The sequence below is a fragment of the Ochotona curzoniae genome, unplaced genomic scaffold (assembly GCF_017591425.1).
Source record: "Ochotona curzoniae isolate NIBS_2020 unplaced genomic scaffold, NIBS_Ocur_1.0 contig_430, whole genome shotgun sequence".
Taxonomy (NCBI): domain Eukaryota; kingdom Metazoa; phylum Chordata; class Mammalia; order Lagomorpha; family Ochotonidae; genus Ochotona; species Ochotona curzoniae.
The window spans coordinates 16,977,233-17,001,772 of record NW_024466219.1 but is presented as its reverse complement, the minus strand read 5'-3'; the positions used below and the strand labels follow the sequence as shown (position 1 = coordinate 17,001,772).

Sequence of the window (24,540 nt, the reverse complement as noted above, 5' to 3'; positions counted from 1 at the left end):
CAGGCTGAGTGTTCTCTAGGGCACAGTGGACTTAGAGGGACAGAGTTTCTGGATGCATGGCGCAGTTGGTTGTGCCATGCGTCAGAGACCAGCTTCCCAAGTCTCTGCTCTGTTTCCTGTTTGCCTTGCTTTTGCCCTAGCATGTCTCTTGGCTTTACTCTTCCTTCTTTCAGACCTCTTGCGGCTTCTACCTTCCTCTGTTACTTCCTTGAGGATATTTGAGGGTATAGTCAGCTGCTGGTATCCATGACCTGGCCCTTCTGTCTGCCCTCATCCTTGTTGGAGGTTTCTGGAGATGGAGAGGGGTCGGGTCAGTCAGCCCACAGAGGGAGTTGGTGGCGCATGAGGGTGTGGTACAGGGTAGTGAGAAGACCGGCAGTTGGATGGCCTCCCCTTCCCATAGGGATGCTGTTGAGCCAGCAGCCTGTGTGGCTCAGTGACCATACGTGTTGACAGATGCAACAAAATCTGATTCTTGTCAGTGAATCGTCACCAGGCAGCTCACTCATTGGAAAGCAGATGCAGCAGGAAAAATAGCATCTTCCTGCCTCCTGGCCTCCCAGGTGAGTCAGGTGTGACAGTGCCCTGTGGCCTTTCCTGTGAAGGTCACCTTCCTCACTGCTGGGCATAGATTTTCCAACTTCTCCATTCACAATCTCCTAAACAATCGCTCTCTTCTTTGCATTCTCCTACTCTTGGCTTTTCTGTGAATGAGGTTGGTTACAAGCATAGCCTTGGGGGAAGGGTGCCCAGCTGAGGGATGTGTGGGAGATGGTTGGGCAGCTCAGCTACTGCTGCCGCTGGGCATAGCACTGGCCAAGCATTGGACCTCCCACAGTAAGCAAATGGAAACTGTCCTTGGTCCACAGCAGCCAGGCGTGAGACTCTGGGTTTAACCCCTTGGTTGTCCTGGAAGCTGGCCTGGACTCTTCTCTGTTCCTTCTCACTCCAGTGCCCTGTAACCTTGATGGGTCCTTGTCCAGGGCCATGGTCTGAAGTTCAGATGGGGCTGAGGGAGGAGCTCTGGGACATCCCCCTGTTTGTGGACTTTGCTTTCTGAATAACTCTCTTTGTCCAGGCTCTCATTGCCTTTGCCTTACAAATAAGATCCGGGCTCCAGCCATGGCCGAGCATGTCTGGGCTGTTGACGAGATGCTTTTGCTCTGCCTTACTTGTCGCTGGTCTGAGTGATAGTAGGAACGATTAAAGATGTTGACAACATGAGGTGTGGGTGAGGTCTGGTGGGCCAATTCAGAAAACAGACTGTGGGTGCTCACTATGCCCCCGGAGCCTCCCTGCCCATCAAGAAGGTGACTGCAGTATCCTTGGTCTGTAAGGCTGATTGGAGCCAGCCAGGAGCATGTCTACCTGGGGTTCAAAGATGAAAGGGTCTTCTAGGTGATTTGAAGAGGCACTTCCAGTGTCAGTGCAGGCATCCCTCTCCTGGTGCTGCTGCCTGTGCTCACGAGGGAAAGCTAGCACATTGCCTAACAGGGTTTCCTCCTCCCCATTTGGGATGAGTCTGAGTTGGGCCTAAATAGCCTGAGACACTGGCCAGTTTGAAGGATGCTAAGCAGTCTGGGAAAGTGAAACATTTCTTTCTTCAAGATACTTGAGCATCTTGTGGTGAGAGGTAGTTGGAGGGTTGGAGCTGGGGCAGGAAAACAGAGGAAAAGTCAGGTTGGCTGCAGGTACAGGGGGCAGACGAGGCCCCCCAGGACATGAGCGATGGAATCTGACCACTGCTGGTCTGAGCTGGGGCCTTGGCTCTCACACAGGTGGCATGTCTGTAGACCTGGCTCTGCCTGACCCCCACGCCTGCTCAGAGCCCCATCCTTGGCTAGATCAGGAGTATTGCAGTGGGATGTCACCGGGGAATTGGTTCTACTTCTGGTCACCATGCTTGCCCCTGGGGCTTGTTTGTTCCCAAAGTTGGGGTTGGAACTGGCCTGCTGATTTTCCTATTTTTGTCCCTTCTCTAGTTCTTTGCACCCTCTCACCAGCCTGCTGGCTCCTGCTGCCATGACACTGGGCATTGTGTACTGCCAGTCAGGCGAGCAGAACAGTTGGCATCCCCTCCCAGGGGGCCCAGGCATATCTGGCACTTTTTCCTTGACCTTTGAAACCCTGAGGTTCAGGAGCCAAGAGGTGGTGTAGGACCTCTCCACCTGGTGAACCAGCAGAGGCTAATGGAGTTGGTGGCACCAGAGCCCAGGTAATGTGGCTTGGCTGGAGTAATGGGGAGGGTCCCCACTGGGGGCCCTGATTGGTCCATGCTTTCTCGGTTTCCTGGAATCCTGGTCTGATCAAGCCTGAGAACTGTCTCATGCATATCTTGGCTCCGTCTTCTGGTGTGAGTGGCTGTGACGTGGTAGGCACAGCTTTAGAGGGACCTGGTGTTTTGGCCTGGCCACCTCTATGGGCCTATTGCCTCTCCTTCCTTCCCTTCCCCTCTCTTTTCTCCCCTTCCTCCCTGCCCCCTGTTTGCTCTGCTGCTGTTCTGGGAGCTGGAGTGACTATGAGAGAAGCTTGGAGTGGGTTTGGCTTCTGTCTAGCTCCTTCCACAGGAGCTCTACATGGGCTTACACAGCCAGAGCCTCCAGGGCCCACGGTCTATTCAGGCCTGTGTGGGCTGGTGTGGGGGGATGGGGATAGAGAGAACCATGTGGGAGGACAGTCCAGTGCACAGCTAGGCCTGCCCGCTGTGGTCTCAGACTGAGGTGGGCGTCCCAGGGCCTGGCGCTGCAGGCAACATGGTGCCCAGATCTGGGCCTGTAATGAGATGGACATCAGTGCTCAGGCTGTCCCAGATGGGGGAGATTGACCTTTGAAAAGGGGCCCTTCCGCTTTTGCTTATCTGATTCCTTCCACAGAACAGCGGGTGATGTAGGAAATGTTTCCCTTTTATGGTTAAAGCCACTGTGATTATTAAGAAGTGACTGAGCCAAGGTCACACGCTTGAGGTTTCAATCCAGGCACCTTTGCTTCCCAATCTGTGCTCTCTTGTTCTCTCTCCTGTGGTGGAAGCAGACATTTTTGGTGAGCTGAGACCCTCAGGTAATCAAGGCAGCTCTCCCCTACCTCCCATTGGGAACTTCCTAGTAGCTGGGGACTGTTGTGACACTTTCCTTTTAAGGGAGGCAGGGCCTGGGCAGGTCCCCTTCGGTGTCAGGCCAGCAGAATTGGGCATGGTCAGTACTGGCGTCACACCAATGTGTCCGAGGCCTGTGCTTTCCCAAGGCAGTGTTTGAGCCTGAGGAGAGTCATGAGTCATTATCTGACAAAGAATGGACAACAATTATAAACCAGGCACATCTGGAGATTGTGTGAGGCCTGAGAAGGACACCCATACAGAAGCGGGGGTGGGGGGTGGCGAGGCAGGTGACTGTCAGGGTCACAAGACTGAGGGGCCTTGGCCACCTGGGTGGCCATGGGGTGGAGCCTGCCCAGCTGGGACAGTGGCCCCTGGCATTTCCTAAGAACTAGGGAGACCCGCCCTCTGCTTGCAGGAACTCGCAGTGAGCCAAGGTCAGGATGGGAGGGACACCACGCCTCTGGTCACCAGCAAACCGGTTTTTTTCCATGTCCCGTGGCTTCTGTGCCCCGGCTCAGTCACCATGCGTCTGTCTTTGGCCACGCAGCATGCAGGGACATTCTGGTTTGGCTTTTGCCGAGTCATTGGTCAAATATGTGCCTACGAGAGGCACGCTTAGAGCTCAGCCTTGCCTGCCTGTCGGAACGTATGGTTCCCAGAGCTAATGACCGTGGGGCTGAGGTCACCCCTTGGTGAATGCTCCGAGGAGCCTTATTCTACGTAGGGCTGCTGTGGGTGGTGCAGGACAGCTCCTGGGCCCTGGATCATTGATGTGGGATCAGAGATGGCCGGCCCCAGATGAGTCAGGCCGGGGATCCTCCTTCTGCCCATGTAGCTGCCACCTGCTGTGGGGGCCTGGGGAGAGTGCGGTGTATGTGGCTTGGTGAAGAGGAGACGGCTGGAGAACTGAGTTACTATGAGACAAGGGAAGGGTTCCTGAAGGACTGTCTGGGAACTTCCAGAATCCTCGGCCCCAGGAGGTTCTGTCAGCTGGAAGGAGGACCTGTGAATGGGCACAGTTTCTGACAGTCCTCCCAGAAGGAGGAGGGGCGTCCACAGGGATGGATGCAGGTGATGGGCCATGAACACGGCTCCCACGGAGAAGTCTGTGGGAGAAGGGCCACGTGAGAGCTGCTGGAGCCTGTGGGGCTGTGTGGGGCTGTGTGGGGCTGCTCTGAGAGCCCAGGCCTGGGAGAGATGCTCAGCCCTGCCTGGCTCTGCACCCTGGGGCGGTGATGACGATTGGTGGGCCGGCCATTGTCTGCTCTGGTGGCTGTACCCTGTGAGGCCAGGAAGTTGTTCTTTATATTTAGCCTTCTTTTCTCATGTGGTTGCTTAAGGCCTTCTATTAAAAAAAATCAAGTTACATTTTAAAACAAAAAGAAGATGACAACTAAAGAAAAGGAAGAGACAACACTAAAAATATCTCAGCACCACCAGTTCCAGTTTGGCTTTTCAGTCTTGAGTCAATTAAAAAAAAATGGCAGAAATAAAACACATGCAGGAAAGCCTGAAGATCCAGACCCGGGCCAGGTGTGGCCCAAGCTCTGGTCCAGCCTCTACATGCCAGGTTCAGTCCTGACCGTCTGCCCCTTGTCTGAGGCTGTGTGGCTGGGGCCCCTGAGGCTAGTGGGGCTCGTTGTGCAATCTGTGATGCAGAAGGCAGCTTTAAAAATAACCCCACTTCTCCAGACACTGGCTGCCATCCCTTTGCAGGATGTCCACCCGGGGCTCGGGGGACCCGGGAGCCCGCTCCCCACTCCCAGTGGGGCACACAGAACAGGGCTAGAATGCAGGGCTCAGCCAAGCGAGCCATTGACTATTTGTTCTCATGTCACACTGCCCCTGTTGCTTGGGCGTCGCCCGTCTGGTCCCCACTCGACCCTGCTAGTCAGGTGGCAGTGTCCTTGTGGATGTCAAGCTGGCTGCCTGTGCCTGCTCAGCTGGGCTCCCTGACCCCAGCCTGCTGGCTCCTGGTATTGTCTTCTGGGGCAGGGGTGAGGGACGGGCTTGGGAGTGGGTCACTAGGGCCTGGGCAGTGTGCATCTCTGAAGATCCTGGGCTGCTTCTCTGTGCTTTGTGAAGGGAGCAAAACCTTTGCCCATATGGCTTCTCTTCTCTGATTCTTTAGACTTCTTGACACTCCCTTGAGACCTGGTCTGCACTCCTTGACTGGGAAGAAGCCAGCCACGCCATACGTGTTCCCCAAGAGAGTCTCTTCATTTTGGAAGTTTCCAGAGTATCTGACTATGCTTCGGTTGAGTACCGTCACTGAAAGGTACATCCTCGCTGTGGGATTGTCAGGATGTTTCTGAGAGATGGGCGAGCGCCGCCCAGAACTTTGCTCAGCATGTGTGGTGTGGTGTGTTACCTGTTGGCAGGCTCACATGTAGCACCTGCTGCAGGTGCTGGCTAAGGTTCAATGCGGCGTCAGGTACTAGAAACACCAGCTTCAGTGCTGGTGGTAGACCTCACCATGAGAGTGAAGGTGGCTGAGAGGATGCCCGGTCTCACCTAGCCTTGAACATTGAGTGGAACCCGCTCTTTCCAGGGATGCTGAGCCAAATCCCTTGACTTTGTATCTACCCCAGGCTTCCTGTGTGGGGTTATAGCTGATTGCTGTCAGCTGCTTCTGAGGATTTTGGTGTAAGAAAGGGAAGATTGGACAGGACAGCTTGCATGTACCTCTGCGAACACCAATCCTTTTGCTCTCCCTGATGGCAGCCATAGCTGTGAGACTCCCCAAGACAGGGAATTGCTGTCTTGGATGATTCCTTTGCCAGCCACCTGGTGGGTATGGCTCTTCCTGTTCCCCTGGTGGATGGACAAATGGATGGGCTCAGTGTGCAGTGGGGAGAGCAGCTCAGGTCAGACCACAGGAAGCAGTCTGGGCCCTCGTTGCTGAAGGGTCTCAAACCCCAGGCCCAGGCTCTTTTAATCCAACACGGGGAGACTGGACATCCTAGACAGTGCCCCCCACCCCTTGCCACCAGTCATGAGGCTGTGGTACCTGGCAGCCATGGGCAGAAAGCTGGAGGTGTGGGTATTAGGATGGGAAGCAGGTTCCTCCCTTCTCTTTCCATGTGGGGCAGGCAGGACTGGAAGGAGGTGTGCCAGTGTGGGCATCCACCCTGGCACCGGAGTTTCCTTTTGCAGTGAGAAGCTGTGGTGCTGCTTGGGGAACCACTGCTATTTGCATGTCAAGAGAAAAGCATAGTACTTCTCTGCCCTTCCAGGGAGGCCCTGTGCTATTCCAGTCCTATGGAGGCCTACCCTGTCTTCCTGGTATTCAGGACCTTTGACGGGCATGGCAGAGGTGAGTGTGTGTGTGTGTGTGTGTGTGTGTGTGTGTGTGTGTGTGTGTGTATACACATGCATGCACATGTTGAGAGAAGACAGGGTCAAACATGGTTTACAAAGCAGGAAGGAGGTGGCAGGGAAGTACCTTGGACTGCCCCATATCCCTGGGAGCCCTGCCTAATGTGCTACAGGCATGGGGTCTTCAGTGGCCATGCTGTGGAGAGGCAACCCCAGGTCTGAGAATAATTAGGTAATGTTGAAAGGAGAGTTGTATTAGTGATGGGAAATCATGTACCTTTTTGTGTTATTGCCACTTGTAGATTTCACAATATGATGCTACCACCAAGGACCCTGGTTTGTCTCTAATACAGGTGGGGAGCATCCTACCACGGGCCTTAGATCTGTGAAATCACTGGGCCTGGCCCTGCTAAGGCGACTATAGGAAGGACTCGAAATTCAACATAAATAGAGCACCTGAGTTTTTTTTTTTTTTTTTTTAAATATTTATTGTACTTCTTTGAAAGGGAGTTACAGAAGGTGGCAGAGTGATCTTCTGTCCTTTGGCTTATTCCTCAAGTGATCACAGCAGCCAGGGCTAAGTCAGACAGAAACCACGAGCCAGGAGCTCCTTTGGGTACAGGGGCCCAAGGATGCGGGACCATCTTCTGCTGTTGTGCCAGGCACATTAGCAAGGATCTGGATCAGAAGTGAAGCGGCCAGGACTTAAACCAGCACCCCTATGGGAAACCAGTGCCGCAGATGGCAGCTTGACACACTACATCACAACGCTGTGCCCTTGCAGGCTAATTGTTGACAATTCCATATGGGCCGCGAATGATGTGACAAGTATCCAAATGGCTCTTGGCAGAGAAAAGGTGCCCCACCCCTACTAACGTCAGTCCTGCTTGTGTTAAATTGACATTGTGGCTCCTTTCTTTGCTGTTTCCCACGCTCTTGTCCTTGAGGTACAGGCGAACATAAGTGCACCCATGCCCTGGTGTGGGGGAGGGGCGGGTCCAAGACATCCCTCTTGTGGCCCACAAAGCCCAGGGTGCCAAGAGTCTGAAACGCCCAAGTCCCTTTGAGGAAATGCTATATATTCCCTACCCACATCCTCATGTGTTCTTCCAGTCTCCTCTGGATTACTCGTAATGCCTCATACAGTGAAAAGGCTACATGAGTAAGTAGCAGGGGAACTGCTTAGGGAGCAAGAGCAAGAACAGCAAGCATGGGCAAGTAGCTTTTATGTACGTTCTCTGCTGTGGTGGTTGCACTCAGGAGCCAGCATGCATGGGGGCCAAGGGAGGGCCTCTCCCCTGGGGTACTCAGTCCTCTCACGGTTGCCGGGGCCCGTGATTACGTGACTTCAATTCAGGTGTCAACAGGCCACAGGTTCACTGCAGGGCAAGCCAGGATGGGAGGCGGCCACCCATGGACCCCCCACTCCCAGGAGTCCTGGACTGACTTGGCCTGGCCAGGGAACTGAGCCACGGAGACCCAGGATGTCCTTGCCAGGTCCCGCGCCCTGTGCCCTGACCTTACTATCCACTGCTGCTTTTCAGCTTGAATCCAGAGCAGTGACCACACGTCCCCCTGCTTGGTGAGAAGGGGGGCGGGTGCGGGCAAGGGGGAGGGGACATAGGCTCCTGGCCACTGGCCTTCCTCCAAGACAGGTGAACTTTGTGTTCAGAAAGGAACTTCTTTAATCTTTTGGCCCTTCATAGAAGCTATTTGTATTTTCTGTCCTCTATTTTCCCTCCGCTCTGTCTCTCCCTCTCCCTCCACCCTGCCCCCCCAACCTCCCAAGAATTTAATCTGCTGGACAACAAACAATACTGTTATAAAACTTTGAAAACAAGAGGGCGAGGCCTCGCCGACAAGGAGAAGGGCATGCCGGGTAACGGCCTGGGGGAGCGTGCCAGGCCCGAGACGGAGCCGGGCAAGAGCCCAGTTGGCTAGATACCTGGGCTCCTGCCCCTACCCAGCCCACTCGCCATGCCGTCCCCAGTCCTGAAGGGAAGGAACTGAAAAGAAGGGGGGCATAGCAGGGCTCAAAAAGGGGAAGTTGTCTGTGTTCCCCTCCAATCTGATGGGAACGCAACAGACTGTGAAACTTCCTCCTCCACCTCCCCAACCCCCACCCTGCCCTGCCCCCGCTGTCCACCCTCCTCCTCCTGCTGCCTCCTGCTACTCACTGTTCTGGGGACTGAAGGACAGAGGTCCTGATAACGGACAAAGCTGGAATGGGTAGCAGCCACCTGCAGGGCTGGCAGAGGCAGGGCAGAAGGCAGGCCTGGGGCTCTGTTCCCCTCTGTGCCACCTAGCCTCCCGCCCCTAGCTAGGGAAGTGGAGCCACGTCATAGGGTGTGCCCTGGTGCAATGCGTGTGCTCCACCAGGTGTGCGCCCCGGGCACTGAGCCTCGTGGCTGGGCCCCGGGTTCCTGGTGCTGCTGCCTCCAGCTGGCTGAGCTCGGCGAGGAGACACTCTCTCCTTTGCCACGCTGCTCTCTTCCCAGGGAGACACAGAGGCCAGGCTGCACAGGCTGGCCATGCCCCTCTGGAGGAGCACCTGGGGGGACAGAAGCCTGCTTTCCCTCAGTGGTGCCTGGTAGGACGCTGTGTGTTAGTTACTGCCCATAGGCAGCCAAGGAGGGGCAGCCCTGCTCTGGCTGGGGGTGGGATGGTGGAGATGTAGGGGTGGGAGTACGGGATGGCTGAAGGCTGTGGGTACCTCCCCCTTGACCTTTGGGGTTAGGGCCCATGTGAGGCTGAAATCTCTTCTGAGCAGGTGATTTGGGTGTGACAGGTATCAGCCTTGCTGGATTAATTTTGGGTTGCATGGGTCTGAGCCTGTGAGTTACCTTGGGGGCATTAATTGTGCGGTGGGTCATAGGCATTCATGCTTGCTTTTCCTCCTGTGGGGTGCAGCACAAGGCTCTGCCCTTCTGCCACCTCCTGCCACCTGCAGGAGCTGAGACCCTCTGCCTGGGAATGTGGAGGAGTGGTGTTCCCATTTTCTCTCCATTTTTCCTTCTTTCCTTCACTGCTGTCTGTGCCCCATCTCAGACCAGAGGCAGGCTGGTCACAGAGCATCCCTGCTTACCCAGCCAGCAGTCCCCACCCAGGGAGATTTGAAGAGCCAGAGTTTTGCCAAGGAGGGGACAAAAAAACCTGGCATTTTTGCAGTATAGCCGCCTTAGGGAACAAGGGCCTTTGGACTCCTGCTCCAGGGCAAGCTGGAGAGTTGATGCTGGACCCATATACCCTTGCCAGGCTGGGACTCAAATGAGTGTTTGAGTGGCCTTAAGGGTCCAGAGAGTGTCCCTGGGGTTCAAGGAGGGCAGTGTTCTAGAGGCTGCCAGGAAGGAGGAACCTGGCAGAGGGGGCTAGGGACTGCAGGCCAGCCAGCTCCACGTTCCCGTCCTCTCTTGGCCCCTCCACGCATACCCCTCATTTTATCACCCTTTCCTCTGATTCATTAGCCACCGCAAGCTGGCAGCAGGCCCCACCCTGACAGCTAAAGACAGAATGTCCAGGACATTGGGCCTGGCTGGAGCAGAGTGTGACAGGAAGCTGGGCTGGCCTTTCCGTCCATGCAGACAATACCCTGGGACTGTCTTGAGGGCAGGACGCTCCCCCTTGTTTCCCAAGGGCCTTCCCCGAACCCTTCTGCCACTGGGACGGGCTCTTTCATGCTGCCAGGAGCCCAGAACCCAGCATTCCCGGTGGCGAGAAGATGGAGGACCTGGCTCGGCTTCCGGCACCTCCCCCAGCCTGGCTGGAGCTCGCATCAGTCACGTAAGTGGCGGTGACTCAGCACCCAGTGCTGGGTTGGGAGAGAGACGCTGCTGCCTTGGCAGGAACCTTCTCACGTCCTGGATCGCGCACGCTGTGGCTACACAGAGCAGGCAAGCAGGGTTAGGTTCCTGGGGGCCCATAGCTGGATGCTTGGGTTGGGGGGTGTGTCACAACTCAGAACCCCCTTTTCCTTCTCCTGTTACTTCCAGGAGCACCCTCCTGGGCCTGGAATACTTGGGGCTCTGAATGATGTGGATAGCAATCCTGGCTGCCAGGATCAAGTAGAAGCTGTCTGGCAGCCTTCACCCAGTTTTCACCCCAAGGCCCATGAATTTTGTCTAACCCTCAGATGTGTTTTGTCTTGCATGACTTGCATGGCGTGGGTTTGTGTGCCTAGAGGCAGCATGGGACCTGTCCAGGTCACCCTAGACTGCTGCTGTGGCTGTTTCTCCCGACATCCTGTCGCGTCCCCTGGACATTGCATGGAGTGAGACAGTCCACTCCGGCACCCCATCTCTGCAGGTGGAGACCTGGAGGCCCGTCCAGGGCAAGCGGCAGCTCCCTGGTCTCAGAGCTGGCACCAAGCAGGCGTCAGAGCCACCGTGCTCTGATTCAACGGCAGTGACCTTTCCTCCACCGTCAGGTCAGTGCCCAGGCCGAGGCGCGTCTGGCCGTGACAGGGTAGGGAAGCTGCCAGACAAGGGCTGGGGCCAGGGCCCCCAAGAGCACCTGCCTACGTGTTGGTTCCCTGCTGGCGGGCACCACTGCCCACCCCTCTTCAAAATAGGACTGCCAAGAGCTTTGCTCAGGGCCAGTGTGCATGGAGCCAGAGTGGGAGAATCCTGTGGCTCCAGGTGGGCCGGTAGGCTGTCTCCAGGGAGCATTTCTGAGCAGGTCACCTCAGGCTCCACGCCCCAGCCTCTATCTGCGCAGTTATGGTGGAAGTGCTGCTTGCCCCAGAGCTGGGTCATCGCCTGCTGGCCTCCTGTAAGAGGGAGGACTTGTGGTTCTGTGGTGGGAGTCGAGGCATGGAGGCATGGTGGGCCTTTGCGGGAGATCAGTGGAACCAGAAGGGGAGGAGCTGTTGGATGGAAACTGTTGCTGCTCTTTCTTCCTGTGCAGGGTCCATAGTAACCCAGCCTCACTCCCATACTCATCTTTCAGGGAGCTCAGTGTCCGCTTGTAGACAGGAGAAGGGGGAACCTGTGCCCCAGCCCCACCTCTTAGTTTTCTGTGCTGGCGGCCGCCTCGCTGTCCCTGTGGCTGCTTTGCTGGACTCGGGATGGTGCTGAGCTTCATGGGTCTCAGGCCATTCAGGCATTCTGTGACCACTGTCATCAGGCAAGATAAGTGCCTTCTCTCAGGAGGGTGCCTGAAGTGTCTCCCAAGCCAGGTAGGACCTGGAACCTTCCTTGAGCTAGGTGGGGGCACAGGACAGGGGTCTGGGAGAATAGCAAAGGGCGAGTGGGTGGAGAGGTGGAGGGCATTCCAGACAGGGGACGGCATAGGCAGGGCACTGTGGGGGTGGCAGCGGATCTCCCATGAGGATACAGGAAGGGGTTTGTGGATCCTGGCAGCTATGGATTGCTAAGGGAGAGTGTGGTCAAACTGAAAAAAGCTGAGGAGCCCCAGGTGTGACCTCGTCTGCCCATCATTTCATGGGATTTAAACCTTCAGTAATGGCTGTCATGCAACATGTTCCCCTGCCATTTAAACTCCTGTTGTTGTACAGGTCACAGGGCCCAGGTGTCGGCAGCACTCAGAGCCTTGGGATGCAGACCCAAGTGCTGGAGTCAGAACCCCCCCAACAAACACACACAGATCCTCCACCCTCTTTCCCACCCCCCAACATCTGCCTGCTGAGGGAAGAGAGCAGAGCAGTGGCCCTGAGCTGCCTGTACCTGTTACATGACCAGAGTCATGCTGCCACCTCCCCCCAGGTATAACGTGTCACCTGAGGGGACTTCTGAAGGATTGGGAACACACAGAATAAAAAGGCAGGTTTCTATTTATTGCAAAGAGGAGGTGTAAAAGAAACCCAATGACTGTTTTTTCACACGATGCTCTCCGCATGAACTTGTTTAAGACCCCACATTGTTTAGCTAGCATCATCCCGCCTCGGCAGTAATGCCTGGGGGTCCCTACCCTCATCCTGCTGATGACGAAGTTCAAGAACAAGAGAGGACGCACATACCTGTGGAGGTCACAGAAGGCAGAGAGGGGCAGAGACTTGGGTCTGCATTGATTGCTCATGTGGCTGTGAGCAGGGTGATTTAGCTCCCCTAAAGATCGGTTTCTTCTGAAAAACAGCAAAACCCGGCACGAACGCCTGTTTTTCAGGACTGCTGTGAGAGTGAAACAGCAAAGTTCTCGAGGTTCAGGTTTTCTTGCCTACCCTTAAAACAAACATGTTGTTAGTGCCTGGCTCCGGGAAAACACAAACCCATTTACAGGGATCCACAGAATTGGCAGAGAACCTGAAAGATACATCCTGTTCTCGCATCTCCCTCGTGGTTATGGTATCAGAGGAAACACTTCACAAAACCAGAAAAGAGGATGCAAAAAAAAAAAAAAATTAATTCAGAGCACAGTTGCAGATCTGATTTTCAGACAAATTTGAAAACAAGACAAAACTTTATTCTTAATGAACATAAGATAAGCAGCTAAATGTAGTTCCAGGTTTTTAATTCGCATCAGAGGCTAAATCAGATTGTCATCTTAGGAGTTTGTATCTGAGTGTTGTACTCCTTGTTTCTGGGTGGGAGGAGGGGCCCCTTGGGAAGTCGCCCTGGCCCAGATGACGCTCACCTTAGCCCTTACTCCAGCAGGCAGGTAGGACGCCTGTGCCTGCACGAAGTGAGAAACCCCTTACACACTGGGCAGTGCACAAATGCAGGGCTGTGTGAACGTAAATGTTAATGTATTCTGATACTAGCTTTGCTAGCTACTTCTTCCTGTGTGTTAGAATTTGCAGAGACTGGAATGAATGCATTTGTATTGCTCTCATGTATTTGGAGTATCAGCTCTGACTGGCATGTGGCTTTGGCCAGCCCCAGCAATGTCTTTTCTGAGGGGGCTTTCTGCCCGGTCACACGTCAAGCTTCAACAAGATCCACCTCCGCCGGCTTCCGATCGCACCTCCCTTCTGCCTGCAGTGAGAGCCTCTTCTTCTGGAAGCTGGTTTCACATGGTGGCTTAGATTTTTCCATCTTTGTATCTAGCACCATTTGAAATCAGTGTTTTAGGAGTAAGAATTGCAGCATGGCAGGGCACAGACTCCGTGGAACTGCTGCTGGGGAAGCTCCTGCCTCCTCCTGCCACCTGCGCCTGGGCAAGAAGCCGAAGGAAGACCCGAACAGCAGAGTCACTCGAAAATGCTACGTTTTCTGAGGGGTGATGGCAGTGGGGTGGGATGGGTTTCTTGCAGCCGCCCGAGCAGCAGTACAGGCTGCCATATTTTTCCTGACCGCTGTCTGCTCACAGCCGTCTCTGGCGCCAGACTCTGGTAGGACTTGGAGCTGGGGTTGTGTTGTTGTGGAATGCATTAGGCACCAGGTACTGGCCGGCCAGCAGATTGGGGCCATGTGCTGGGGAGCTGTCCAACTACCCCTAAATGATGCTCCAGAGTGTTAAGCTGTGGGTGCTGTGCAGCTGAAGTCAGACTTGCCACTTGCATGCAGGTACAGCCCTGGGGACGCCACTGGCCCATCTCTTACACAGGCTGACCGATTTCTCCTGGTGTTCAGAGTCTGTTTTTGTCTAGCACCATTTGAAATCGGTTATGATGTAGGGGGAAAAGCAGCGACCGCCACACCTCGTGCCGCCACCTCTGGTGTCCTGGAAGATGGATGGGCAGAGTAGGGAAGAAGGCACTCTTTCCTACTAACTGTAACTGATTTTATGATGGTATTACTGCAGAGGTAAGCCATACATTATCGGTACAAAAACAACAAATCACTATCATTTATCTGATGTCCTTCATTATGTTTCCTGAATTGTAGAACTGCTGTAAATTGTATAAACTTGGTTGCTGTTGAAGTATCTTTCTGTTAAGATGAGTCTATTCATACATCCTGACCTTAATAAATAATTTACTAGATTCAATTTATTATGTCTGTGTTTTTCATCTATTATTTTCCATTCATAATTCCATGACGATAAGAAGTGGTTCCTGAAAAATTAATTGACTGTGCAGATCCTCCCTATTCCATAAAGAATTTGAAGTAGGCTGCAGCAGACATTAAAAATGAAGCCCATTAAGACAAGGAATTCTATGAGCCAAAAAATAAAGTGGGAGAAGAGATGACGGAAGAGGAGAACTGTGGATGGGCTGGGCTGAGGGCGTTCCTTACCAAAAGGGAGAAGCGTCTTTGGTTCCAATCGGACTGCAGACCTGGCTGGCTGCCAGTCAGTGTTCCTGCAAGAAACTTTTGCTAACTGAACATATTGTCAGAGGGTCTTTGCAGGGAGCAGCACTGATGTCACTCGCGTCCCAGCAGATGGAGTTCTACTTTTGCCTGTGAGTTTATATCAACCCTTGAAAACAGGGTGAGCCAGTTTTGCAAAGCTATTCGGAGATTAGCCAGATTTGACTTGGTAGGGGAGCAAGCTTGGAGAATCTTCAAAAAGGCAGGCTCTGACCCCTCGGTGGTGAGGGCTTTTCCCACAGGAGGTGCATGGCTGGCAGTGAGCTACCTGCAGCACAGTTAGTTCCAGCCAGTGGCTTTCAGTAAATGAAGGCAAGTTGGCCACCTGAAAACAGGCCTCGCAGTCTTCCCCCAGATGGCTGCTATGCCCATTGGGCTGGGGCTGAGAGGGATGGGTGTAGTGTTTGCTGGGAAGACTTCCTGGGGAATGGGATGTGCCCCCTTGCTGAAGCTGTAGTGCTGTCGCAAGCCGTTGGTGGAAGAATCCATAGTCTAATCCCCAGGAGGTGGGGGATGTAGGAAGTTCGGAGTCTAAATTGCACATGGAGCTGCTGCTGTGACAGTTTGGGGTCTGTTGCATTAACACATTAAACAGGTTCTGATCCATGGTCCATATCTTGGACTCCTCATTTGTTCCTGTTGCAAATACAGATACCATGAGTATACCCAGGTGACCCCAACTCTGCTGAGTGATTGAGTTTATAAGCATCAAAGCACAAAAATTTCAATAATATGGGACATCTTTTCCACAGAAGACGTTTGGGGCACTCTCATTGCCAGCTTGATCATAAACGATGCCACATCAATGGGTCGTGAGAAACAGAATGTGCCTGGGACGTGTCTCAAACAGGGTTGCTTGGTTTTTCCATGCCCAAAGCCCTTTGACTAAAATTGCCATGCCGAGGAGGATTGGTTGGATTTTGTTTGTTTCTTCTTCTAAGCTTTTATTTGACAGACACAGAGAGGAGAAACACGATCTTCCAATCAACTGGTTCACTCTCCCAGTGACCACAACAGCTGGAACTAAGCCGATCTGGAGCCAGGAGCTTTTTCTGAGTCTCCCATGTGGGTGCAGGGGCCCAAAGACTTGAGTCATCCTCCATTGCCCTCCCAGACCATAGGCAGGGAGCTTGATGAGAAGTGAAGCAACTAGGACACAAACGGGTACCCATCTGGATGCTGGCACTTGCAGACAAAGGTTTAGCCAGTTAACCCTATGTCCTACAGTGCTGGGCCTCATCTGTACCCATCTGTGGGTTTCCAGGGAGAAGGGACATATCAGTCTGAAAACACACCTCATGGAGATAAATACTGATGCGTGAGACCAGTGATGGCTTTGATGTAGGGAAATCATGAGTTAGGCCTGGAGCCCAGTGACTCCTGGAGCAAGACGTTGACCTGGGTCTTGATTCAACAATGTCACAAGAAAGTGTCTCATGCTTGGAGTAGTTTAAGAGTGTAACCTTTATGCAAGAAACATCGCATCTGACCCAGTAGTGCTTCACCCTTGCCGCCTCTTACATTCACGCTAGGAGCCTTTAAATTAGTCAGCTTTGGTTTTCCCCACTCCACCTTGCTCTGCCCTGAATCAGCTCAGGTTTAGTTGGTCTAGAAATGGGACCAGGGCCATGGTATAACATGGTTTCCCTATGCAGGTCTCACTGGTAGCCAGGGTTAGGAGCCGCTTGTCTGTGATCTTCTCTGAAGACCCCCATCACTGTGATAAACTTTTAAGATTTGCTTGAAAGAGCAGCAGAGGATACACACCTTCCATTCACTGGTTCATTTCTCAAATGCCCACTGGGCTCTGTGGGAGCCAGGAGCCAGGAATTCCATCCTGATTTCCTGCGTGGATGGCAGGAACCTAAAAGCTCCAGCCATCACCTCCTCTCCCCCAGGGTGTCCCATAGCAGAAGCTGTGTCAGAAGCACAGTGGCCACTGCAGCTGTCTGCTCGGGGATGCCAGTGTTCCAAGCAGTGAGACTGAACTCAGTGCACCGCAACACTGGTTCCCAGCCTCACGTCTCAGAACAGCACACCTTTATCTTCAACGGTGCTGGAGGTCGGACTTTGGAGCCAGTGTGCCTGAACTGCAACCAGGCTGTGGGTGGGACTGGCCCTTTGCATGGGTGAGAAGTTTTCTTGCCGTTTTGAGCTTCTAACACAGCATTCTGGGGTTCATCCCTTCCTCCTATTCAAAGCCAGCCCCCTAGCACTATGCCCCAGTGGTCACGTCGTTATCTCATACAGTCATATCCTCCTCCGCCCTCTCATAGGGGCCCTTGTGATTCCTTCCGGGGCCCCACCTAGATAATAATGTCACAATCCATTTCAGCTGCACAGACCCAGTCACCATAGAGAGCTGCCTTCACAGGCTCCAGATATTAGTGGTCAGACATCTTTGGAGTTTATTATATCCACAGCCTACCACAATAAGCAACATCAAGACTCATTAAGCGCCCTCTCATGGCACCTGTTGAGTCCACATTTACTCACCAAGTGAGTCACCTGCACACTGAACCTTGGCAACGTTAATGCTACGAGGTTCTTCCTAAGAGATTCTTCAGTAATTGGATCCTGCCCTCAGCCACACTCCTAGAGCATTTTCCCTAGTAACCCTGTTCAGGTAGAGATGTGTTGTCAGACGACATAAATTTGCCTAACGCATTTGAGCATCAGTCGCCCCTGGATGCCAAATGAAGCCGCTCAAAGCAGGGCGCCAGAGCTCTCGTTTCCATTGACAACGTCCGTTTCTCAGGCTTTGTGTGCTACAATCACGGTCATCCATCCCCGTGGCAGTCTCTTCAGCATGAGGTTAGGAAACATCATTTTGAACAACCTCCATATTGTCTTTTTTCCTTGCTTGAGCGGAGTTGAACCCTTTTAGTTGAACGCGGCAGAATACAGTTGTTAGAAACCAGTTTCCAAATGAAACTAGGAATCAGCAGGAACTGACGCCTCCGCAGGGAAGGGAGTGGCAGGAGCCGCGACCGTCCACAGGGCGGCAGCAGTGCCACGACTCCCGGAGGCTCCCAGGGCAGCCTGCGGTTCCCTTTCCCAAACAGGCTTGGAAACCCTAAGGGAAGCAGCACCGCGAGCTGCGATGGGGAAGGGGAGAGGAGGGGGTGGGGGCCTGCACAATCAGGTTTTCTGAAACTTAGTAGACTATCTTAAAACCTGCCCTTCGGTACAAATATACACACTTTTTAAATATGGACAAAAAGCTCATGGCTGGTGAAAACATTAGCTGTTGGGCCTAAGTTTTGCAGTATAAGGAGTTGACGACTTCAAGAAGCAAATGTGAATTCCCGCTCATCCCAGGTCTCAATCATCCTTGCAGAAAACTCAGCTCCTTTGAAAGCTTTAAAAAATTTCTCTGCGTACTTTTTATGTCAGCCTAAAAAATAGTATTCTGGGACCTGGCATGGTCTGCCTTGCACGCACCAGGATCCCGTACAGTTGCCGGTTCTAATCCCGGCTGCTCCGCTTCTCATTTGGCTCCCTGCCTGTGGCCTGGGAAAGCAGTCGAGGACAGCCCAAAGCCTTGGGACCCTGCACCAGCATGGGAGACCTGGAAGAAGCTCCTGACTCCTGGCTTCGGATCAGCTCAGCTCCGGCCAGTGCAGTCATTTTAGGAGTGAATCATTTGACGGAAGATCCTCTCTGTCTTTCCTCCTCTCTGTAACTCTGACTTTCCACTAATACTAATACCACTAATACTAGTAATAATAATGTATCCAGTAGCTTCAGATTACAATTGAAATTTTCTAAAAAGCTTTATTTATAGTTAACAAAATGTCCACCCAGGATTAATATGTAACAGGAGGACTGCTTTGTATTTTTAAAACACAGATAACTTTGTTCAAATGGACAATAGTCTCTGAAATGTTCAGATTTCTTGAGTAGGCTGAGTTTAAATAGGAATTGGTTTGGCTTCTGGCACCTGTGAAAGTTTTCTGTGGAGAGACTGACTGTGGGACTAGGGGATCACACAGCTGGAGGTGCTTGCTTTGGCTGCACAGCAGAATTGCCTGGGGGCGCCTTTAAGTGTCCCATCCCCCACAGCTACATCCTAGTTGTGTTCCCTGCAGACCTGGGGTTGGGGGGACCCAGGTGTCAGCTGCACTCCCCCGGGATCCTGCTGTGCAGCCTCAGCAGAGAAAAGCAGGCCTAGTCTGAGAGACCTGCCACCTGATCAAACTCATGTGCCAAGATGGGGGAAAGGATTTTTGCCTCAACAGCAGCAAAAATCCTATTGATTGTCCCAAGTGTATAAGTGGTTAGGACTTGAGTTTTGCCTTAGTCCTGCACACACGTTACAATGATGCAGGAGAGCCATCTCGAGACGGGCAGGTGGGGTGCTTGAGTGTGGCCGGCGCTGGGGGAGGTAGTGGAGGCTTCGGGAGTTCGGCTCATGTCAGGCAGAACTTCATGGAATATGGCACTGCCTAGACAGGATGGTGGGTACTTCTAGCCACAGGAACAGCAGCAGCAAACACAGGGGCTGTGTTGCATGCCTGAGACCGGAATATTTGAAGCAGTGTAGCTAAAGGAGAGTTTGGAAAGAAAAGGAGAAGGCTTGCCAGTGTGCTGCTAGGAGGCTGGGGAGGCCCCTGTGGGTGTGGGGTCAGTGCACTCCTGGGGACAGGAGGATGTGGCACTGGGGTGGGAGTAGAGAGGCAGTGCAGGTGCCTGGGAGCCTGACACATGAGGGACAGCAGCAGTGACTGCGGGGGTGGAATGGGTAGAGATGGGCCCCAATTAGACATCTTATTCAGGATAGAACACACTAGAAATAAACACAGCATCACCAACCAAGTGTTTCAAAGTGTACAGTTTTATTTTTACCAGAGTTGGAGAGCAGTTTTCAAAAAAAAAAAATAATAAAATAAATAAAAGAGCTCTATCCATGGAGCTTTTCATTTTCCTGAAAATACATTTTTGCAATCAAAAGATAATTTCTAATTCTACTGCTGTTTCTTCCGGTTTAAAAAAAAGTAAACTGGTTTCCGCATATACAAAACTGACAAAATATGTATCTATCCAAATATACATCTCAAGCATGAAATTGGAAACATTAAATTTGAAGTAGAAACTGTCATAAAACTATTTTAAGACAAAAAAAATCTTTGTTATAGTGTGGCAAGTTTACAAAAGACAGTATAGCTATCCTTCTGAGCAGTGGCTACATTCTTGAAAAGTATGTGAAAATGGGTATTTATTTCAACTCTGTTTGATTCAGAATTCTTGTTCATTTCCACTCACATTTTCTCTCCTTGATGTAGCTCACTGGAGAACGTTCAGGACACTTAGAGTGTGAGCAATGACCGTGTCTGTACATAGCAAACCAAGAATTCCTCGGATCCACTCTGGATTCCCCAGGCACAGCCTTCTCAAGGCACTGTGTCTTGTGCCACTAAATACCAGAGCAGAAGTTTCTTCACTTTGCCCGCTGGCTCCTTGTACTGATTTACAAGTCACTGTGTGGCTCCAGGCTTGCTACAGGGCTGGGGTCTGTTTTGCCTGAATTTAAAGTGCTGGGAGCTGGGTTCACCTGCCTTGGCTGTGCTTGCAACCTACGCCAAGATGGAAGTTTTCTCCAGAGGTTCATGGCCTCGTTCCTGCCCTGCCTTCTGGGAGATGAGGTGACTCACGGGCAGTGCAAGCTTCCACAAGGACATTGCTGACCCCAACACAGCCTGAGGGTCCTTGGTGAACTTCCTACAAAGCTAAGCACCAGCAAGATAGTGGTGTGCATGCTTGAAGACCACCATTTCAGCAGAGAGGAAAAAGCAGTGACAGCCAGGATTTTGGAGTGGCTCCTCAATTTGGTGGATTTCTTTAAGGAAGCTGCTAGGAGACAGTGTTCTCTGGGTACCCTCATCTGGCACTCTGCACCTGTCAGTCTTCTCACGTTATACAGACAGATGCTGCTGATCTGCCATCCCTACTGAATTCTGAGACTGGTTTATTGAAAAAAGAAAAGCCATGTGGAATGTTTCTGGCTACTTTACAAAAGTTACATACATAGAAATAGAATTTTATGTTATTGGCTTTTAACTTTTCGATAATAATCTTAGTGAAATCAAACTTGTCCCTGTTCTCAGCTTCCAGTGTTCTTGATTTAAATTGATGAGAGCAGAAGTAGCACACATAGATCAGAACTTTGTAAATAACTTTTGAATAAAGAACAGTAAGATTATATTTTAGAGTTGTTACCAATCTTTGAACAAAAGGTTCGGAACCATTTTACCACTGGATCATAATTTTCATTTAAACTGCATTTCTTTAAATTCACACTTGGACAGTCAGTTTTATGCCAGACTGTGTGTCATAGTTTACAGGCTAGGGAAGCCACCCCAGTCAGCGTAGGAGCTAACCGTGTTAATTTGGGGGACTGCAGTATTCCGTCATCCTGACCCTCCACAGTTGCTGTTCTTGACTCGTAATTCAGCAATGGCCTACGGACTACCACGCTGAATGATGTCATAGTTTATCTCGTCACTGAATTCTCCATGACTGTTTCATTTTTCCAAGTCAACATTTTTTTACTGCGCAGTCTAGAATATTTGAGTGAAAATCTTAAAAGCAATTCAACATGTGAGAAAGACAAAAAGCATCAGTAAAATGAAACTTTCGCAGAGCATATAAATTTGAAGTTGAATTACCAGTTATAGTCATTCTACACTAATTTCAGCATTCATCGCATTCGCGTCTGATGTTTACAGACACCTGAAAGCTCAGTCTGAAAGCTGCTTTTTAAGTTGGCTTTGGCTTCAAAAGTGTGCTGAGAGAACTAGGACTGGGGAAGGCGCAGACCTCCAATTCTAGTTGGTATATTTTATTCCTTCTTTTGGCCCTGATCAAGCACTACTTTGCTTTAAATGAAGAAATTCTTCCTCCCATTGACTGGTCTTGTCCATCCTGTTCCCAAACTCCTGCTCAAAAACCAGGGTAGGTCTGCTCACCATCAAGGTGTCTTTTCAGCTGGTATTGTGGCATAACAGGTAAGGCTTCTATCTGTAATGCCAGCATCCTGTATGGCCACTATTTCCTGTTCCGGCTGCTCCATTTCCCATCCAGCTTCCTGTTCATGGCCTGGGAAAAGCAGCAGAAGACGACCCAAGTGCTTGGGTTCCTGCCCCCCACATGGGAGACTCAGATGAAGTTCCGGGTTACTGACTTTGGCTAGGTCGAGCTTGGCCTTTGCAGTCATGTGGGGAGTGAGCCAGCAGATCGAAGATCTCTTTTTCTCTCATTAAAATAAATAAGTCAACAAATATTTTAGAAAGATTTTTTTATTTGAAAAGCAGACTTAGAAAAAGAGACAGAGAGAGGGAGACAGAGACGACAGGGAGAGGGAGAACTATGATCCACTGGTTCACTTCCCAAATGGTCACAGTGGCTGTAGATGAGCAGATCTGAAGTCAGGAGTTTTGACTTTGGCTCCTACAAAGGTGCAGGAGCCCTAGGACGTGAGCCGCCATCTGCTGCTTTCCCAGGTCAAAAGCTGGAAGCTGCATCGGAAGTGGAGCCAGTTGGGACATAAAGTGCCATCTATATGGGATGCCAACACTGCAGGTGCAAAATCAACCTGATATGTTACCGTGCCAGCTCCAATAAATAAATTAAAAAAAAAAACAGATTTAAAGAAGATGAAACTCAAAGGTATAAAGCAATGTAATGTACAATTTTCTTTTGAAGTCTGGGGATGTTTTTATTGTGCTAAAAAAATTCTGATCCAGGGAAATAAATTCTTTTACAGTTATTTAACAAATTGGAATTGGGATAAATTTACAGAACTGGGGTCTGGCACGATGGTTCAGTGGCTAAATCCTCACCTTGCAAGTGCTGGGATCTCATATGGGTACTGGTTCATATCCCGGCTGTTCCACTTCCCATCCAGCTCCCTGCTTATGGCTCCTGGTTTTGGATCAGCTCAGCTCTGCTGCTGCGGCCACTTGGGGAGTGAACCAGTGGTGAAGATCTTTGTCTCTCTGTAAATATGATCTGCCTTTCCAATAAAAATAAATCTTAATTTTTTTTAATCGAGATTAAGGCTTCTATAAAAGGGTCCCTTTTCATGCCTGCCCTCACAGGTGAACTGGTTCTGTTGATTTTTTCCCATTGGGCTCAAACATTTCTCTACTTCATGATTCAGAGTAGCTATAGAAGGTGGTTGAAGCCACAGCGTCTGCTAAGGGGCAGGAACTTGATGTTTAAGGCCGCGTCAAAGCAGGAGCCTGTCAGTACACATTACGTTCCAATCAGAAAAGGGCTGGTGTGAGAAAACATTAGTAATTTAGCAAAGGGAGCAGGAATCTGTTTCCTCTTTGATATTTATGGCCAATATGACTCAATCCAGGCCACTGATATCTTAATATTTGGTGACTATGTTGAGAAGAAAGGACATCTTTAAAAAGAGACACAATAGAAAGCAGGTATGTTTTAATGATTTTTTAAAAAAGCAAATCATTCTCCTAAGAAAAAGTACATTTTATGTTTGTGTTGCTCTCATCAGGTTTGTACTGAATAAAAAAGGGGAAAGGGCTGAATAAACAACAGTGACATCAAACCCCAAAGAAGTGAGTCTCACCATAGATGAGGTGGAATCGGTGCTAGACAAGGAGCGTGCAGCTCAGAAACTGGCCCATGCACTGCAGAGCGTCTCATTCTAACAGACTCCACAGAACTGTCCCAGGAGCCCCCTTCCCTTTGAAGTCCCAGTGTGTCAGCCGGCAGAGGACAGGCTCTAAATTGCTGTTCAAAGTGTTTGCCTTTGAAACCATTTTGCACAAAGTAAATAAGGTAAGAAATGTTTGCAAGAATAGCAGATTGTGCAGAGTTGAATGGTCCCAAGCTGTCTTCAAGGGAATACGTGGAGCAGATGTGTTCGGGATATGCATGGAATGTGGTGGTCCCAGAAACCAATTTTATGACGAGTCACACACTTTCAAATGCATCTTGACTTTTATACTGAATAAAATTGCTTTCTGGGACATATTGGCTTTCAACTTGAGGGAAGATCCTTGTAAAACATCATTACATGATCTTTCAGATCTCTGGGCTGGATCTAATTTCATAAATATGCTTTCTAAACTAATTACATAATCTTTTGTTAGATTTTTGTTGTTGTTGTTCAAACGTTTGTGGGAAGGGGAGCCAGCCCTGAGTACAGAAGCTAGGGAGTTTGTGTGTCACATCAGGCGTCCAGATCGCATTGCCAGCTCTGGCTTCTGACCCAGCTTCCTGCCTCGGGGAGCTCTGCTAGTTGGGACAGCGATGGCTCAAGTAGTTCCCGCTGGCCATGTGGGAAGCCTGGAGTGTGTTCCCACTTCATCCTTGGCCACTGCAGCCAGAAGGACTGAACCAGCAGAAGGGAGTTCACTCTATCTATCAATTAAATGCAATCAATGATTACTTTTTTTAAAAAAAATTTCTGAAGCGTTTGTTGAATGGTCATGAATTTGAGAGTCAACTAGAAAAATACTCATGTCAACTTGATCCTGAAATTTTTTTTTTCCTTGCCATTACACCCTGCAACTACTGTGCTTAAATGAAAACATTCATCAGTGGACTAGAAAAAAAAAAATCATAAAATATTTGGATCAACCAGTGTTTCTTTGAACATTAAAAGTGGATTTAAGTTACACCAAAAAGTATCTCTAATGGAGGGGGAAAAAAACCTCTTATTTTGTCACAGGCAATAAAAAAAAAACATAAAAATTCTCATTAGTTTATGCAAGCAACTCTCATCTTTCCAGGGATTAGTTAATTCAAGTAAAGAATATCATGTGTTTATGGGAAAAAAAGTTAGGGTAGGGAAGTGAAAATACTTTTGTAAACAAAAGCCATCTGGGCTTCTGTTCTGTTCAGAAGCACATGGCTCAGATGTGAGCTGTGCAGTCGGTGGTGACGACG

The 24,540-nt window shown here is 50.8% G+C and overlaps 1 long non-coding RNA gene across 2 annotated transcripts; it reads left to right on the top strand.

Annotated features, from left to right (window-relative positions):
- The first annotated feature begins 584 nt into the window (after positions 1 to 584).
- On the top strand, positions 585 to 15,534 carry LOC121160008. 2 transcript variants are annotated; one of them, XR_005884481.1, is made up of 3 exons: positions 585 to 5,372; positions 6,331 to 6,410; positions 10,097 to 15,534. It is a non-coding gene; the product is annotated as an uncharacterized LOC121160008 (long non-coding RNA). The 2 variants fall into 2 exon arrangements; XR_005884480.1 differs by having other exon boundaries at positions 585 to 6,410.
- The last annotated feature ends 9,006 nt before the right edge of the window (positions 15,535 to 24,540 follow it).